At 46.2% G+C, this 18,386-nt stretch overlaps 8 non-coding genes across 8 annotated transcripts; all 8 read left to right on the top strand.

Moving 5' to 3' along the window:
• Nucleotides 1-2,063: 2,063 nt before the first annotated feature.
• LOC130344405 (U2 spliceosomal RNA) lies at nucleotides 2,064-2,254 on the top strand. Its single transcript, XR_008883345.1, has one exon. It is a non-coding gene; the product is annotated as a U2 spliceosomal RNA (small nuclear RNA).
• Nucleotides 2,255-4,341: 2,087 nt separating this feature from the next.
• Nucleotides 4,342-4,532, top strand: LOC130344404 (U2 spliceosomal RNA). The gene has a single exon (XR_008883344.1). It is a non-coding gene; the product is annotated as a U2 spliceosomal RNA (small nuclear RNA).
• Nucleotides 4,533-6,609: 2,077 nt separating this feature from the next.
• LOC130344403 (U2 spliceosomal RNA) lies at nucleotides 6,610-6,800 on the top strand. Its single transcript, XR_008883343.1, has one exon. It is a non-coding gene; the product is annotated as a U2 spliceosomal RNA (small nuclear RNA).
• Nucleotides 6,801-8,883: 2,083 nt separating this feature from the next.
• On the top strand, nucleotides 8,884-9,074 carry LOC130344401 (U2 spliceosomal RNA). Its single transcript, XR_008883342.1, has one exon. It is a non-coding gene; the product is annotated as a U2 spliceosomal RNA (small nuclear RNA).
• A 2,078-nt stretch (nucleotides 9,075-11,152) lies between these two features.
• Nucleotides 11,153-11,343, top strand: LOC130344400 (U2 spliceosomal RNA). Its single transcript, XR_008883341.1, has one exon. It is a non-coding gene; the product is annotated as a U2 spliceosomal RNA (small nuclear RNA).
• A 2,079-nt stretch (nucleotides 11,344-13,422) lies between these two features.
• On the top strand, nucleotides 13,423-13,613 carry LOC130344399 (U2 spliceosomal RNA). Its single transcript, XR_008883340.1, has one exon. It is a non-coding gene; the product is annotated as a U2 spliceosomal RNA (small nuclear RNA).
• Nucleotides 13,614-15,695: 2,082 nt separating this feature from the next.
• On the top strand, nucleotides 15,696-15,886 carry LOC130344398 (U2 spliceosomal RNA). The gene has a single exon (XR_008883339.1). It is a non-coding gene; the product is annotated as a U2 spliceosomal RNA (small nuclear RNA).
• Nucleotides 15,887-17,965: 2,079 nt separating this feature from the next.
• LOC130344397 (U2 spliceosomal RNA) lies at nucleotides 17,966-18,156 on the top strand. Its single transcript, XR_008883338.1, has one exon. It is a non-coding gene; the product is annotated as a U2 spliceosomal RNA (small nuclear RNA).
• Nucleotides 18,157-18,386: the final 230 nt, after the last annotated feature.

Below are 18,386 nucleotides of genomic sequence, written 5' to 3'. Positions count from 1 at the left end.
AAAGATTCCTACTTTCATTGCTACCTGCTTGCTGGCTAGCCAGCTAGCCAGCCCTGTGGGCCTTGCTGCTGCTGCTGCAGCCAAAAAACAAAAGGTGGTGCTGCTGCTGCTTCTGCTTCTGCTTGTGTCTGGCCGCTGTTGGAGCGTCCAGGCACAGGACTTCTGCTGCTGCTGACTAAATGGCCTCCTTAATTGGATCATTTGAGTAGCCAGCACACCTGTGCAGGTAGGGCATGACATGATAGGCAGCTGCCTTGATAGCGGGTGGGTGCTGAATGTTCCTAATTGACAAAATAAGATTAATGCTTATGAAGAAATATAAAATCTCATCCCTTCCCCAATATCGCGCCACACCCCTACCCCTTAATTCCCTGGTTGAACTTGATGGACATATGTCTTTTTTCGACCGTACTAACTATGTAACTATGTAACATAACATGGGGGGGGGGTCTCCTGGCTGTTCACACAGGTGTGTCATTGCTGTACATTGACCATGCATTGCTTCTGTGGTATTGCAAAGGCAAAGACAAATGCTTCCAGCCATCCATTGCACTAATGGATTGGTCATCAGCTGGCTGTCTATGTCCCGCATCAATATAGACCAAAGTACAGAGGGTTAGGCTATGCTATTGTGCACCTACCTGATGCATCAGAAGGTGCGAGGCCCTTGCTAAATTCTGTGCACAGACTTTGAGATCTATGCTTTAGACTGTATCTAAACCTGCTCCAACATGGACTGACATTCTGGCCTACTTTCAGCCGATGCGACTTGTCTGTCGCTGAACAGTCGCTTTTTATGTATTCAGCACCTATGTATAATGTTGTAAAAATGCTCTAGAAGCTAAAGTCGCAGAAATGTCACACATATTTGGCCTGCAACTTTCTGTGCGACAAATTCAGACAGGAAAAATCAGTATAAATCCATAGAAAATTATCCCCCAGTGTCTCCATCTGCTGGCGGTATTGAATAAGCATTGCTGCACTGATGGGGTATGCATTAGACGAAAAAAAAGAAGAAAAAGAAGAATAATACGCCCAGAAAAGAGGCGAAAAGGAGAAAAACGTAAAAAAACGTGAAAAAAAAGTAAGAGGAAGAGAAGGGAAAAAAAGGTGGAAATGGGTTTAAAAGTGATTTCGGCGGAGAAATATATATATATATATATATATATATATATATATATATATATATACGCGCACACACACACATATATATAAACGTATTCTCCGTTGAGATATTGCAGCCGCTGCTGTGTCCAGGCCCAGGAGCCTTAGCACTGTGCTGTGATGTCACTCAATACCACTGACATCACTAGGTGTAAACAACATCTCTCCTTTGCTGTGTATGTGACTATGGAGCTGTTTGGTGATGTCGTCTATTATGGCCTTCATAGAAGCAACAGGAGATTGTTGCATCCATCTAGAACCCTCAGAACTACAGTGCTATGATGTCACTCACTTCCACAGGCCTTGCAGAGTGTAAACAACAACAACCCAGCTTTGTTGTGTATGTAACCATAGGGATTTGTGATGTCACCTAGAACCTTCACAGCAGCGACAGCTTTATGAGGAGCATCAGCACTGCTCTGCCTGAGCAGAACCATCACCGCCATAGGTTGTCAAATAACCCGGGTTTAACCCACACAGGTAAGTCCAATGGGGTGCAGGCATGTCCTCTATGCTTACAGCTTCCCGTGGGTGTTGGTTTGATACCGTTTGGGGACAGCCAAGGAGGCATCTGCAGGCAACAAAGGTAGGTGTGTGCTTGTGTGTGTGTTTCCTATGCAGATCCTAAGCCCAGTGTCACATGCAAGTAGGAGGAGTAAGAAGGGTTCCTGGCAAATCCGGGTTATGGATTGCATTTAAAAAGGCCCCGTGGGAGTGCAATGGGCCCCTGTCTTGCTGCTTAGCAATAATGGTATGGGTTTAGGTTCTGCTGTGTGTACTGGTGGTTGACTGCCCCCCAGCCCAGAGTGTGCATGGAAAATTGTCTGGCAGCCTCCCTGACAGCAAGCAGTGATAGTGCCCATGAAGGGGACCTTGTTGGGCCCGCCCCTTTCACGGTTATCGCTTCTCGGCCTTTTGGCTAAGATCAAGTGTAGTATCTGTTCTTATCAGTTTAATATCTGATACGTCCCCTATCTGGGGACCATATATTAAATGGATTTTTGAGAACGGGGGCCGATTTCGAAGCTTGCTTCCGTCGCCCTATGCATTGACCCGATATGGCAGTATCTTCGGGTACAGTGCACCACCCCCTTACAGGGTTAAAAAGAAAGATTCCTACTTTCATTGCTACCTGCTTGCTGGCTAGCCAGCTAGCCAGCCCTGTGGGCCTTGCTGCTGCTGCTGCTGCAGCCAAAAAACAAAAGGTGGTGCTGCTGCTGCTTCTGCTTCTGCTTGTGTCTGGCCGCTGTTGGAGCGTCCAGGCACAGGACTTCTGCTGCTGCTGACTAAATGGCCTCCTTAATTGGATCATTTGAGTAGCCAGCACACCTGTGCAGGTAGGGCATGACATGATAGGCAGCTGCCTTGATAGCGGGTGGGTGCTGAATGTTCCTAATTGACAAAATAAGATTAATGCTTATGAAGAAATATAAAATCTCATCCCTTCCCCAATATCGCGCCACACCCCTACCCCTTAATTCCCTGGTTGAACTTGATGGACATATGTCTTTTTTCGACCGTACTAACTATGTAACTATGTAACATAACATGGGGGGGGGGGTCTCCTGGCTGTTCACACAGGTGTGTCATTGCTGTACATTGACCATGCATTGCTTCTGTGGTATTGCAAAGGCAAAGACAAATGCTTCCAGCCATCCATTGCACTAATGGATTGGTCATCAGCTGGCTGTCTATGTCCCGCATCAATATAGACCAAAGTACAGAGGGTTAGGCTATGCTATTGTGCACCTACCTGATGCATCAGAAGGTGCGAGGCCCTTGCTAAATTCTGTGCACAGACTTTGAGATCTATGCTTTAGACTGTATCTAAACCTGCTCCAACATGGACTGACATTCTGGCCTACTTTCAGCCGATGCGACTTGTCTGTCGCTGAACAGTCGCTTTTTATGTATTCAGCACCTATGTATAATGTTGTAAAAATGCTCTAGAAGCTAAAGTCGCAGAAATGTCACACATATTTGGCCTGCAACTTTCTGTGCGACAAATTCAGACAGGAAAAATCAGTATAAATCCTTAGAAAATTATCCCCCAGTGTCTCCATCTGCTGGCGGTATTGAATAAGCATTGCTGCACTGATGGGGTATGCATTAGACGAAAAAAAAGAAGAAAAAGAAGAATAATACGCCCAGAAAAGAGGCGAAAAGGAGAAAAACGTAAAAAAACGTGAAAAAAAAGTAAGAGGAAGAGAAGGGAAAAAAAGGTGGAAATGGGTTTAAAAGTGATTTCGGCGGAGAAATATATATATATATATATATATATATATATATATATATATATATATACGCGCACACACACACATATATATAAACGTATTCTCCGTTGAGATATTGCAGCCGCTGCTGTGTCCAGGCCCAGGAGCCTTAGCACTGTGCTGTGATGTCACTCAATACCACTGACATCACTAGGTGTAAACAACATCTCTCCTTTGCTGTGTATGTGACTATGGAGCTGTTTGGTGATGTCGTCTATTATGGCCTTCATAGAAGCAACAGGAGATTGTTGCATCCATCTAGAACCCTCAGAACTACAGTGCTATGATGTCACTCACTTCCACAGGCCTTGCAGAGTGTAAACAACAACAACCCAGCTTTGTTGTGTATGTAACCATAGGGATTTGTGATGTCACCTAGAACCTTCACAGCAGCGACAGCTTTATGAGGAGCATCAGCACTGCTCTGCCTGAGCAGAACCATCACCGCCATAGGTTGTCAAATAACCCGGGTTTAACCCACACAGGTAAGTCCAATGGGGTGCAGGCATGTCCTCTATGCTTACAGCTTCCCGTGGGTGTTGGTTTGATACCGTTTGGGGACAGCCAAGGAGGCATCTGCAGGCAACAAAGGTAGGTGTGTGCTTGTGTGTGTGTTTCCTATGCAGATCCTAAGCCCAGTGTCACATGCAAGTAGGAGGAGTAAGAAGGGTTCCTGGCAAATCCGGGTTATGGATTGCATTTAAAAAGGCCCCGTGGGAGTGCAATGGGCCCCTGTCTTGCTGCTTAGCAATAATGGTATGGGTTTAGGTTCTGCTGTGTGTACTGGTGGTTGACTGCCCCCCAGCCCAGAGTGTGCATGGAAAATTGTCTGGCAGCCTCCCTGACAGCAAGCAGTGATAGTGCCCATGAAGGGGACCTTGTTGGGCCCGCCCCTTTCACGGTTATCGCTTCTCGGCCTTTTGGCTAAGATCAAGTGTAGTATCTGTTCTTATCAGTTTAATATCTGATACGTCCCCTATCTGGGGACCATATATTAAATGGATTTTTGAGAACGGGGGCCGATTTCGAAGCTTGCTTCCGTCGCCCTATGCATTGACCCGATATGGCAGTATCTTCGGGTACAGTGCACCACCCCCTTACAGGGTTAAAAAGAAAGATTCCTACTTTCATTGCTACCTGCTTGCTGGCTAGCCAGCTAGCCAGCCCTGTGGGCCTTGCTGCTGCTGCTGCTGCAGCCAAAAAACAAAAGGTGGTGCTGCTGCTGCTTCTGCTTCTGCTTGTGTCTGGCCGCTGTTGGAGCGTCCAGGCACAGGACTTCTGCTGCTGCTGACTAAATGGCCTCCTTAATTGGATCATTTGAGTAGCCAGCACACCTGTGCAGGTAGGGCATGACATGATAGGCAGCTGCCTTGATAGCGGGTGGGTGCTGAATGTTCCTAATTGACAAAATAAGATTAATGCTTATGAAGAAATATAAAATCTCATCCCTTCCCCAATATCGCGCCACACCCCTACCCCTTAATTCCCTGGTTGAACTTGATGGACATATGTCTTTTTTCGACCGTACTAACTATGTAACTATGTAACATAACATGGGGGGGGGGGTCTCCTGGCTGTTCACACAGGTGTGTCATTGCTGTACATTGACCATGCATTGCTTCTGTGGTATTGCAAAGGCAAAGACAAATGCTTCCAGCCATCCATTGCACTAATGGATTGGTCATCAGCTGGCTGTCTATGTCCCGCATCAATATAGACCAAAGTACAGAGGGTTAGGCTATGCTATTGTGCACCTACCTGATGCATCAGAAGGTGCGAGGCCCTTGCTAAATTCTGTGCACAGACTTTGAGATCTATGCTTTAGACTGTATCTAAACCTGCTCCAACATGGACTGACATTCTGGCCTACTTTCAGCCGATGCGACTTGTCTGTCGCTGAACAGTCGCTTTTTATGTATTCAGCACCTATGTATAATGTTGTAAAAATGCTCTAGAAGCTAAAGTCGCAGAAATGTCACACATATTTGGCCTGCAACTTTCTGTGCGACAAATTCAGACAGGAAAAATCAGTATAAATCCTTAGAAAATTATCCCCCAGTGTCTCCATCTGCTGGCGGTATTGAATAAGCATTGCTGCACTGATGGGGTATGCATTAGACGAAAAAAAAGAAGAAAAAGAAGAATAATACGCCCAGAAAAGAGGCGAAAAGGAGAAAAACGTAAAAAAACGTGAAAAAAAAGTAAGAGGAAGAGAAGGGAAAAAAAGGTGGAAATGGGTTTAAAAGTGATTTCGGCGGAGAAATATATATATATATATATATATATATATATATATATACGCGCACACACACACATATATATAAACGTATTCTCCGTTGAGATATTGCAGCCGCTGCTGTGTCCAGGCCCAGGAGCCTTAGCACTGTGCTGTGATGTCACTCAATACCACTGACATCACTAGGTGTAAACAACATCTCTCCTTTGCTGTGTATGTGACTATGGAGCTGTTTGGTGATGTCGTCTATTATGGCCTTCATAGAAGCAACAGGAGATTGTTGCATCCATCTAGAACCCTCAGAACTACAGTGCTATGATGTCACTCACTTCCACAGGCCTTGCAGAGTGTAAACAACAACAACCCAGCTTTGTTGTGTATGTAACCATAGGGATTTGTGATGTCACCTAGAACCTTCACAGCAGCGACAGCTTTATGAGGAGCATCAGCACTGCTCTGCCTGAGCAGAACCATCACCGCCATAGGTTGTCAAATAACCCGGGTTTAACCCACACAGGTAAGTCCAATGGGGTGCAGGCATGTCCTCTATGCTTACAGCTTCCCGTGGGTGTTGGTTTGATACCGTTTGGGGACAGCCAAGGAGGCATCTGCAGGCAACAAAGGTAGGTGTGTGCTTGTGTGTGTGTTTCCTATGCAGATCCTAAGCCCAGTGTCACATGCAAGTAGGAGGAGTAAGAAGGGTTCCTGGCAAATCCGGGTTATGGATTGCATTTAAAAAGGCCCCGTGGGAGTGCAATGGGCCCCTGTCTTGCTGCTTAGCAATAATGGTATGGGTTTAGGTTCTGCTGTGTGTACTGGTGGTTGACTGCCCCCCAGCCCAGAGTGTGCATGGAAAATTGTCTGGCAGCCTCCCTGACAGCAAGCAGTGATAGTGCCCATGAAGGGGACCTTGTTGGGCCCGCCCCTTTCACGGTTATCGCTTCTCGGCCTTTTGGCTAAGATCAAGTGTAGTATCTGTTCTTATCAGTTTAATATCTGATACGTCCCCTATCTGGGGACCATATATTAAATGGATTTTTGAGAACGGGGGCCGATTTCGAAGCTTGCTTCCGTCGCCCTATGCATTGACCCGATATGGCAGTATCTTCGGGTACAGTGCACCACCCCCTTACAGGGTTAAAAAGAAAGATTCCTACTTTCATTGCTACCTGCTTGCTGGCTAGCCAGCTAGCCAGCCCTGTGGGCCTTGCTGCTGCTGCTGCTGCAGCCAAAAAACAAAAGGTGGTGCTGCTGCTGCTTCTGCTTCTGCTTGTGTCTGGCCGCTGTTGGAGCGTCCAGGCACAGGACTTCTGCTGCTGCTGACTAAATGGCCTCCTTAATTGGATCATTTGAGTAGCCAGCACACCTGTGCAGGTAGGGCATGACATGATAGGCAGCTGCCTTGATAGCGGGTGGGTGCTGAATGTTCCTAATTGACAAAATAAGATTAATGCTTATGAAGAAATATAAAATCTCATCCCTTCCCCAATATCGCGCCACACCCCTACCCCTTAATTCCCTGGTTGAACTTGATGGACATATGTCTTTTTTCGACCGTACTAACTATGTAACTATGTAACATAACATGGGGGGGGGGGTCTCCTGGCTGTTCACACAGGTGTGTCATTGCTGTACATTGACCATGCATTGCTTCTGTGGTATTGCAAAGGCAAAGACAAATGCTTCCAGCCATCCATTGCACTAATGGATTGGTCATCAGCTGGCTGTCTATGTCCCGCATCAATATAGACCAAAGTACAGAGGGTTAGGCTATGCTATTGTGCACCTACCTGATGCATCAGAAGGTGCGAGGCCCTTGCTAAATTCTGTGCACAGACTTTGAGATCTATGCTTTAGACTGTATCTAAACCTGCTCCAACATGGACTGACATTCTGGCCTACTTTCAGCCGATGCGACTTGTCTGTCGCTGAACAGTCGCTTTTTATGTATTCAGCACCTATGTATAATGTTGTAAAAATGCTCTAGAAGCTAAAGTCGCAGAAATGTCACACATATTTGGCCTGCAACTTTCTGTGCGACAAATTCAGACAGGAAAAATCAGTATAAATCCTTAGAAAATTATCCCCCAGTGTCTCCATCTGCTGGCGGTATTGAATAAGCATTGCTGCACTGATGGGGTATGCATTAGACGAAAAAAAAGAAGAAAAAGAAGAATAATACGCCCAGAAAAGAGGCGAAAAGGAGAAAAACGTAAAAAAACGTGAAAAAAAAGTAAGAGGAAGAGAAGGGAAAAAAAGGTGGAAATGGGTTTAAAAGTGATTTCGGCGGAGAAATATATATATATATATATATATATATATATATATATATATATACGCGCACACACACACATATATATAAACGTATTCTCCGTTGAGATATTGCAGCCGCTGCTGTGTCCAGGCCCAGGAGCCTTAGCACTGTGCTGTGATGTCACTCAATACCACTGACATCACTAGGTGTAAACAACATCTCTCCTTTGCTGTGTATGTGACTATGGAGCTGTTTGGTGATGTCGTCTATTATGGCCTTCATAGAAGCAACAGGAGATTGTTGCATCCATCTAGAACCCTCAGAACTACAGTGCTATGATGTCACTCACTTCCACAGGCCTTGCAGAGTGTAAACAACAACAACCCAGCTTTGTTGTGTATGTAACCATAGGGATTTGTGATGTCACCTAGAACCTTCACAGCAGCGACAGCTTTATGAGGAGCATCAGCACTGCTCTGCCTGAGCAGAACCATCACCGCCATAGGTTGTCAAATAACCCGGGTTTAACCCACACAGGTAAGTCCAATGGGGTGCAGGCATGTCCTCTATGCTTACAGCTTCCCGTGGGTGTTGGTTTGATACCGTTTGGGGACAGCCAAGGAGGCATCTGCAGGCAACAAAGGTAGGTGTGTGCTTGTGTGTGTGTTTCCTATGCAGATCCTAAGCCCAGTGTCACATGCAAGTAGGAGGAGTAAGAAGGGTTCCTGGCAAATCCGGGTTATGGATTGCATTTAAAAAGGCCCCGTGGGAGTGCAATGGGCCCCTGTCTTGCTGCTTAGCAATAATGGTATGGGTTTAGGTTCTGCTGTGTGTACTGGTGGTTGACTGCCCCCCAGCCCAGAGTGTGCATGGAAAATTGTCTGGCAGCCTCCCTGACAGCAAGCAGTGATAGTGCCCATGAAGGGGACCTTGTTGGGCCCGCCCCTTTCACGGTTATCGCTTCTCGGCCTTTTGGCTAAGATCAAGTGTAGTATCTGTTCTTATCAGTTTAATATCTGATACGTCCCCTATCTGGGGACCATATATTAAATGGATTTTTGAGAACGGGGGCCGATTTCGAAGCTTGCTTCCGTCGCCCTATGCATTGACCCGATATGGCAGTATCTTCGGGTACAGTGCACCACCCCCTTACAGGGTTAAAAAGAAAGATTCCTACTTTCATTGCTACCTGCTTGCTGGCTAGCCAGCTAGCCAGCCCTGTGGGCCTTGCTGCTGCTGCTGCTGCAGCCAAAAAACAAAAGGTGGTGCTGCTGCTGCTTCTGCTTCTGCTTGTGTCTGGCCGCTGTTGGAGCGTCCAGGCACAGGACTTCTGCTGCTGCTGACTAAATGGCCTCCTTAATTGGATCATTTGAGTAGCCAGCACACCTGTGCAGGTAGGGCATGACATGATAGGCAGCTGCCTTGATAGCGGGTGGGTGCTGAATGTTCCTAATTGACAAAATAAGATTAATGCTTATGAAGAAATATAAAATCTCATCCCTTCCCCAATATCGCGCCACACCCCTACCCCTTAATTCCCTGGTTGAACTTGATGGACATATGTCTTTTTTCGACCGTACTAACTATGTAACTATGTAACATAACATGGGGGGGGGGGTCTCCTGGCTGTTCACACAGGTGTGTCATTGCTGTACATTGACCATGCATTGCTTCTGTGGTATTGCAAAGGCAAAGACAAATGCTTCCAGCCATCCATTGCACTAATGGATTGGTCATCAGCTGGCTGTCTATGTCCCGCATCAATATAGACCAAAGTACAGAGGGTTAGGCTATGCTATTGTGCACCTACCTGATGCATCAGAAGGTGCGAGGCCCTTGCTAAATTCTGTGCACAGACTTTGAGATCTATGCTTTAGACTGTATCTAAACCTGCTCCAACATGGACTGACATTCTGGCCTACTTTCAGCCGATGCGACTTGTCTGTCGCTGAACAGTCGCTTTTTATGTATTCAGCACCTATGTATAATGTTGTAAAAATGCTCTAGAAGCTAAAGTCGCAGAAATGTCACACATATTTGGCCTGCAACTTTCTGTGCGACAAATTCAGACAGGAAAAATCAGTATAAATCCTTAGAAAATTATCCCCCAGTGTCTCCATCTGCTGGCGGTATTGAATAAGCATTGCTGCACTGATGGGGTATGCATTAGACGAAAAAAAAGAAGAAAAAGAAGAATAATACGCCCAGAAAAGAGGCGAAAAGGAGAAAAACGTAAAAAAACGTGAAAAAAAAGTAAGAGGAAGAGAAGGGAAAAAAAGGTGGAAATGGGTTTAAAAGTGATTTCGGCGGAGAAATATATATATATATATATATATATATATATATATATACGCGCACACACACACATATATATAAACGTATTCTCCGTTGAGATATTGCAGCCGCTGCTGTGTCCAGGCCCAGGAGCCTTAGCACTGTGCTGTGATGTCACTCAATACCACTGACATCACTAGGTGTAAACAACATCTCTCCTTTGCTGTGTATGTGACTATGGAGCTGTTTGGTGATGTCGTCTATTATGGCCTTCATAGAAGCAACAGGAGATTGTTGCATCCATCTAGAACCCTCAGAACTACAGTGCTATGATGTCACTCACTTCCACAGGCCTTGCAGAGTGTAAACAACAACAACCCAGCTTTGTTGTGTATGTAACCATAGGGATTTGTGATGTCACCTAGAACCTTCACAGCAGCGACAGCTTTATGAGGAGCATCAGCACTGCTCTGCCTGAGCAGAACCATCACCGCCATAGGTTGTCAAATAACCCGGGTTTAACCCACACAGGTAAGTCCAATGGGGTGCAGGCATGTCCTCTATGCTTACAGCTTCCCGTGGGTGTTGGTTTGATACCGTTTGGGGACAGCCAAGGAGGCATCTGCAGGCAACAAAGGTAGGTGTGTGCTTGTGTGTGTGTTTCCTATGCAGATCCTAAGCCCAGTGTCACATGCAAGTAGGAGGAGTAAGAAGGGTTCCTGGCAAATCCGGGTTATGGATTGCATTTAAAAAGGCCCCGTGGGAGTGCAATGGGCCCCTGTCTTGCTGCTTAGCAATAATGGTATGGGTTTAGGTTCTGCTGTGTGTACTGGTGGTTGACTGCCCCCCAGCCCAGAGTGTGCATGGAAAATTGTCTGGCAGCCTCCCTGACAGCAAGCAGTGATAGTGCCCATGAATGGGGACCTTGTTGGGCCCGCCCCTTTCACGGTTATCGCTTCTCGGCCTTTTGGCTAAGATCAAGTGTAGTATCTGTTCTTATCAGTTTAATATCTGATACGTCCCCTATCTGGGGACCATATATTAAATGGATTTTTGAGAACGGGGGCCGATTTCGAAGCTTGCTTCCGTCGCCCTATGCATTGACCCGATATGGCAGTATCTTCGGGTACAGTGCACCACCCCCTTACAGGGTTAAAAAGAAAGATTCCTACTTTCATTGCTACCTGCTTGCTGGCTAGCCAGCTAGCCAGCCCTGTGGGCCTTGCTGCTGCTGCTGCTGCAGCCAAAAAACAAAAGGTGGTGCTGCTGCTGCTTCTGCTTCTGCTTGTGTCTGGCCGCTGTTGGAGCGTCCAGGCACAGGACTTCTGCTGCTGCTGACTAAATGGCCTCCTTAATTGGATCATTTGAGTAGCCAGCACACCTGTGCAGGTAGGGCATGACATGATAGGCAGCTGCCTTGATAGCGGGTGGGTGCTGAATGTTCCTAATTGACAAAATAAGATTAATGCTTATGAAGAAATATAAAATCTCATCCCTTCCCCAATATCGCGCCACACCCCTACCCCTTAATTCCCTGGTTGAACTTGATGGACATATGTCTTTTTTCGACCGTACTAACTATGTAACTATGTAACATAACATGGGGGGGGGGGTCTCCTGGCTGTTCACACAGGTGTGTCATTGCTGTACATTGACCATGCATTGCTTCTGTGGTATTGCAAAGGCAAAGACAAATGCTTCCAGCCATCCATTGCACTAATGGATTGGTCATCAGCTGGCTGTCTATGTCCCGCATCAATATAGACCAAAGTACAGAGGGTTAGGCTATGCTATTGTGCACCTACCTGATGCATCAGAAGGTGCGAGGCCCTTGCTAAATTCTGTGCACAGACTTTGAGATCTATGCTTTAGACTGTATCTAAACCTGCTCCAACATGGACTGACATTCTGGCCTACTTTCAGCCGATGCGACTTGTCTGTCGCTGAACAGTCGCTTTTTATGTATTCAGCACCTATGTATAATGTTGTAAAAATGCTCTAGAAGCTAAAGTCGCAGAAATGTCACACATATTTGGCCTGCAACTTTCTGTGCGACAAATTCAGACAGGAAAAATCAGTATAAATCCTTAGAAAATTATCCCCCAGTGTCTCCATCTGCTGGCGGTATTGAATAAGCATTGCTGCACTGATGGGGTATGCATTAGACGAAAAAAAAGAAGAAAAAGAAGAATAATACGCCCAGAAAAGAGGCGAAAAGGAGAAAAACGTAAAAAAACGTGAAAAAAAAGTAAGAGGAAGAGAAGGGAAAAAAAGGTGGAAATGGGTTTAAAAGTGATTTCGGCGGAGAAATATATATATATATATATATATATATATATATATATATACGCGCACACACACACATATATATAAACGTATTCTCCGTTGAGATATTGCAGCCGCTGCTGTGTCCAGGCCCAGGAGCCTTAGCACTGTGCTGTGATGTCACTCAATACCACTGACATCACTAGGTGTAAACAACATCTCTCCTTTGCTGTGTATGTGACTATGGAGCTGTTTGGTGATGTCGTCTATTATGGCCTTCATAGAAGCAACAGGAGATTGTTGCATCCATCTAGAACCCTCAGAACTACAGTGCTATGATGTCACTCACTTCCACAGGCCTTGCAGAGTGTAAACAACAACAACCCAGCTTTGTTGTGTATGTAACCATAGGGATTTGTGATGTCACCTAGAACCTTCACAGCAGCGACAGCTTTATGAGGAGCATCAGCACTGCTCTGCCTGAGCAGAACCATCACCGCCATAGGTTGTCAAATAACCCGGGTTTAACCCACACAGGTAAGTCCAATGGGGTGCAGGCATGTCCTCTATGCTTACAGCTTCCCGTGGGTGTTGGTTTGATACCGTTTGGGGACAGCCAAGGAGGCATCTGCAGGCAACAAAGGTAGGTGTGTGCTTGTGTGTGTGTTTCCTATGCAGATCCTAAGCCCAGTGTCACATGCAAGTAGGAGGAGTAAGAAGGGTTCCTGGCAAATCCGGGTTATGGATTGCATTTAAAAAGGCCCCGTGGGAGTGCAATGGGCCCCTGTCTTGCTGCTTAGCAATAATGGTATGGGTTTAGGTTCTGCTGTGTGTACTGGTGGTTGACTGCCCCCCAGCCCAGAGTGTGCATGGAAAATTGTCTGGCAGCCTCCCTGACAGCAAGCAGTGATAGTGCCCATGAAGGGGACCTTGTTGGGCCCGCCCCTTTCACGGTTATCGCTTCTCGGCCTTTTGGCTAAGATCAAGTGTAGTATCTGTTCTTATCAGTTTAATATCTGATACGTCCCCTATCTGGGGACCATATATTAAATGGATTTTTGAGAACGGGGGCCGATTTCGAAGCTTGCTTCCGTCGCCCTATGCATTGACCCGATATGGCAGTATCTTCGGGTACAGTGCACCACCCCCTTACAGGGTTAAAAAGAAAGATTCCTACTTTCATTGCTACCTGCTTGCTGGCTAGCCAGCTAGCCAGCCCTGTGGGCCTTGCTGCTGCTGCTGCTGCAGCCAAAAAACAAAAGGTGGTGCTGCTGCTGCTTCTGCTTCTGCTTGTGTCTGGCCGCTGTTGGAGCGTCCAGGCACAGGACTTCTGCTGCTGCTGACTAAATGGCCTCCTTAATTGGATCATTTGAGTAGCCAGCACACCTGTGCAGGTAGGGCATGACATGATAGGCAGCTGCCTTGATAGCGGGTGGGTGCTGAATGTTCCTAATTGACAAAATAAGATTAATGCTTATGAAGAAATATAAAATCTCATCCCTTCCCCAATATCGCGCCACACCCCTACCCCTTAATTCCCTGGTTGAACTTGATGGACATATGTCTTTTTTCGACCGTACTAACTATGTAACTATGTAACATAACATGGGGGGGGGGGGTCTCCTGGCTGTTCACACAGGTGTGTCATTGCTGTACATTGACCATGCATTGCTTCTGTGGTATTGCAAAGGCAAAGACAAATGCTTCCAGCCATCCATTGCACTAATGGATTGGTCATCAGCTGGCTGTCTATGTCCCGCATCAATATAGACCAAAGTACAGAGGGTTAGGCTATGCTATTGTGCACCTACCTGATGCATCAGAAGGTGCGAGGCCCTTGCTAAATTCTGTGCACAGACTTTGAGATCTATGCTTTAGACTGTATCTAAACCTGCTCCAACATGGACTGACATTCTGGCCTACTTTCAGCCGATGCGACTTGTCTGTCGCTGAACAGTCGCTTTTTATGTATTCAGCACCTATGTATAATGTTGTAAAAATGCTCTAGAAGCTAAAGTCGCAGAAATGTCACACATATTTGGCCTGCAACTTTCTGTGCGACAAATTCAGACAGGAAAAATCAGTATAAATCCTTAGAAAATTATCCCCCAGTGTCTCCATCTGCTGGCGGTATTGAATAAGCATTGCTACACTGATGGGGTATGCATTAGACGAAAAAAAAGAAGAAAAAGAAGAATAATACGCCCAGAAAAGAGGCGAAAAGGAGAAAAACGTAAAAAAACGTGAAAAAAAAGTAAGAGGAAGAGAAGGGAAAAAAAGGTGGAAATGGGTTTAAAAGTGATTTCGGCGGAGAAATATATATATATATATATATATATATATATATATATATATACGCGCACACACACACATATATATAAACGTATTCTCCGTTGAGATATTGCAGCCGCTGCTGTGTCCAGGCCCAGGAGCCTTAGCACTATGCTGTGATGTCACTCAATACCACTGACATCACTAGGTGTAAACAACATCTCTCCTTTGCTGTGTATGTGACTATGGAGCTGTTTGGTGATGTCGTCTATTATGGCCTTCATAGAAGCAACAGGAGATTGTTGCATCCATCTAGAACCCTCAGAACTACAGTGCTTTGATGTCACTCACTTCCACAGGCCTTGCAGAGTGTAAACAACAACAACCCAGCTTTGTTGTGTATGTAACCATAGGGATTTGTGATGTCACCTAGAACCTTCACAGCAGCGACAGCTTTATGAGGAGCATCAGCACTGCTCTGCCTGAGCAGAACCATCACCGCCATAGGTTGTCAAATAACCCGGGTTTAACCCACACAGGTAAGTCCAATGGGGTGCAGGCATGTCCTCTATGCTTACAGCTTCCCGTGGGTGTTGGTTTGATACCGTTTGGGGACAGCCAAGGAGGCATCTGCAGGCAACAAAGGTAGGTGTGTGCTTGTGTGTGTGTTTCCTATGCAGATCCTAAGCCCAGTGTCACATGCAAGTAGGAGGAGTAAGAAGGGTTCCTGGCAAATCCGGGTTATGGATTGCATTTAAAAAGGCCCCGTGGGAGTGCAATGGGCCCCTGTCTTGCTGCTTAGCAATAATGGTATGGGTTTAGGTTCTGCTGTGTGTACTGGTGGTTGACTGCCCCCCAGCCCAGAGTGTGCATGGAAAATTGTCTGGCAGCCTCCCTGACAGCAAGCAGTGATAGTGCCCATGAAGGGGACCTTGTTGGGCCCGCCCCTTTCACGGTTATCGCTTCTCGGCCTTTTGGCTAAGATCAAGTGTAGTATCTGTTCTTATCAGTTTAATATCTGATACGTCCCCTATCTGGGGACCATATATTAAATGGATTTTTGAGAACGGGGGCCGATTTCGAAGCTTGCTTCCGTCGCCCTATGCATTGACCCGATATGGCAGTATCTTCGGGTACAGTGCACCACCCCCTTACAGGGTTAAAAAGAAAGATTCCTACTTTCATTGCTACCTGCTTGCTGGCTAGCCAGCTAGCCAGCCCTGTGGGCCTTGCTGCTGCTGCTGCTGCAGCCAAAAAACAAAAGGTGGTGCTGCTGCTGCTTCTGCTTCTGCTTGTGTCTGGCCGCTGTTGGAGCGTCCAGGCACAGGACTTCTGCTGCTGCTGACTAAATGGCCTCCTTAATTGGATCATTTGAGTAGCCAGCACACCTGTGCAGGTAGGGCATGACATGATAGGCAGCTGCCTTGATAGCGGGTGGGTGCTGAATGTTCCTAATTGACAAAATAAGATTAATGCTTATGAAGAAATATAAAATCTCATCCCTTCCCCAATATCGCGCCACACCCCTACCCCTTAATTCCCTGGTTGAACTTGATGGACATATGTCTTTTTTCGACCGTACTAACTATGTAACTATGTAACATAACATGGGGGGGGGGGGTCTCCTGGCTGTTCACACAGGTGTGTCATTGCTGTACATTGACCATGCATTGCTTCTGTGGTATTGCAAAGGCAAAGACAAATGCTTCCAGCCATCCATTGCACTAATGGATTGGTCATCAGCTGGCTGTCTATGTCCCGCATCAATATAGACCAAAGTACAGAGGGTTAGGCTATGCTATTGTGCACCTACCTGATGCATCAGAAGGTGCGAGGCCCTTGCTAAATTCTGTGCACAGACTTTGAGATCTATGCTTTAGACTGTATCTAAACCTGCTCCAACATGGACTGACATTCTGGCCTACTTTCAGCCGATGCGACTTGTCTGTCGCTGAACAGTCGCTTTTTATGTATTCAGCACCTATGTATAATGTTGTAAAAATGCTCTAGAAGCTAAAGTCGCAGAAATGTCACACATATTTGGCCTGCAACTTTCTGTGCGACAAATTCAGACAGGAAAAATCAGTATAAATCCTTAGAAAATTATCCCCCAGTGTCTCCATCTGCTGGCGGTATTGAATAAGCATTGCTGCACTGATGGGGTATGCATTAGACGAAAAAAAAGAAGAAAAAGAAGAATAATACGCCCAGAAAAGAGGCGAAAAGGAGAAAAACGTAAAAAAACGTGAAAAAAAAGTAAGAGGAAGAGAAGGGAAAAAAAGGTGGAAATGGGTTTAAAAGTGATTTCGGCGGAGAAATATATATATATATATATATATATATATATATATATACGCGCACACACACACATATATATAAACGTATTCTCCGTTGAGATATTGCAGCCGCTGCTGTGTCCAGGCCCAGGAGCCTTAGCACTGTGCTGTGATGTCACTCAATACCACTGACATCACTAGGTGTAAACAACATCTCTCCTTTGCTGTGTATGTGACTATGGAGCTGTTTGGTGATGTCGTCTATTATGGCCTTCATAGAAGCAACAGGAGATTGTTGCATCCATCTAGAACCCTCAGAACTACAGTGCTATGATGTCACTCACTTCCACAGGCCTTGCAGAGTGTAAACAACAACAACCCAGCTTTGTTGTGTATGTAACCATAGGGATTTGTGATGTCACCTAGAACCTTCACAGCAGCGACAGCTTTATGAGGAGCATCAGCACTGCTCTGCCTGAGCAGAACCATCACCGCCATAGGTTGTCAAATAACCCGGGTTTAACCCACACAGGTAAGTCCAATGGGGTGCAGGCATGTCCTCTATGCTTACAGCTTCCCGTGGGTGTTGGTTTGATACCGTTTGGGGACAGCCAAGGAGGCATCTGCAGGCAACAAAGGTAGGTGTGTGCTTGTGTGTGTGTTTCCTATGCAGATCCTAAGCCCAGTGTCACATGCAAGTAGGAGGAGTAAGAAGGGTTCCTGGCAAATCCGGGTTATGGATTGCATTTAAAAAGGCCCCGTGGGAGTGCAATGGGCCCCTGTCTTGCTGCTTAGCAATAATGGTATGGGTTTAGGTTCTGCTGTGTGTACTGGTGGTTGACTGCCCCCCAGCCCAGAGTGTGCATGGAAAATTGTCTGGCAGCCTCCCTGACAGCAAGCAGTGATAGTGCCCATGAATGGGGACCTTGTTGGGCCCGCCCCTTTCACGGTTATCGCTTCTCGGCCTTTTGGCTAAGATCAAGTGTAGTATCTGTTCTTATCAGTTTAATATCTGATACGTCCCCTATCTGGGGACCATATATTAAATGGATTTTTGAGAACGGGGGCCGATTTCGAAGCTTGCTTCCGTCGCCCTATGCATTGACCCGATATGGCAGTATCTTCGGGTACAGTGCACCACCCCCTTACAGGGTTAAAAAGAAAGATTCCTACTTTCATTGCTACCTGCTTGCTGGCTAGCCAGCTAGCCAGCCCTGTGGGCCTTGCTGCTGCTGCTGCTGCAGCCAAAAAACAAAAGGTGGTGCTGCTGCTGCTTCTGCTTCTGCTTGTGTCTGGCCGCTGTTGGAGCGTCCAGGCACAGGACTTCTGCTGCTGCTGACTAAATGGCCTCCTTAATTGGATCATTTGAGTAG

The sequence above is a fragment of the Hyla sarda genome, unplaced genomic scaffold (genome assembly GCF_029499605.1).
Source record: "Hyla sarda isolate aHylSar1 unplaced genomic scaffold, aHylSar1.hap1 scaffold_718, whole genome shotgun sequence".
NCBI lineage: Eukaryota > Metazoa > Chordata > Amphibia > Anura > Hylidae > Hyla > Hyla sarda.
Note: the sequence above shows the minus strand (reverse complement) of the source record. Positions and strands in the feature narration are given on the sequence as shown.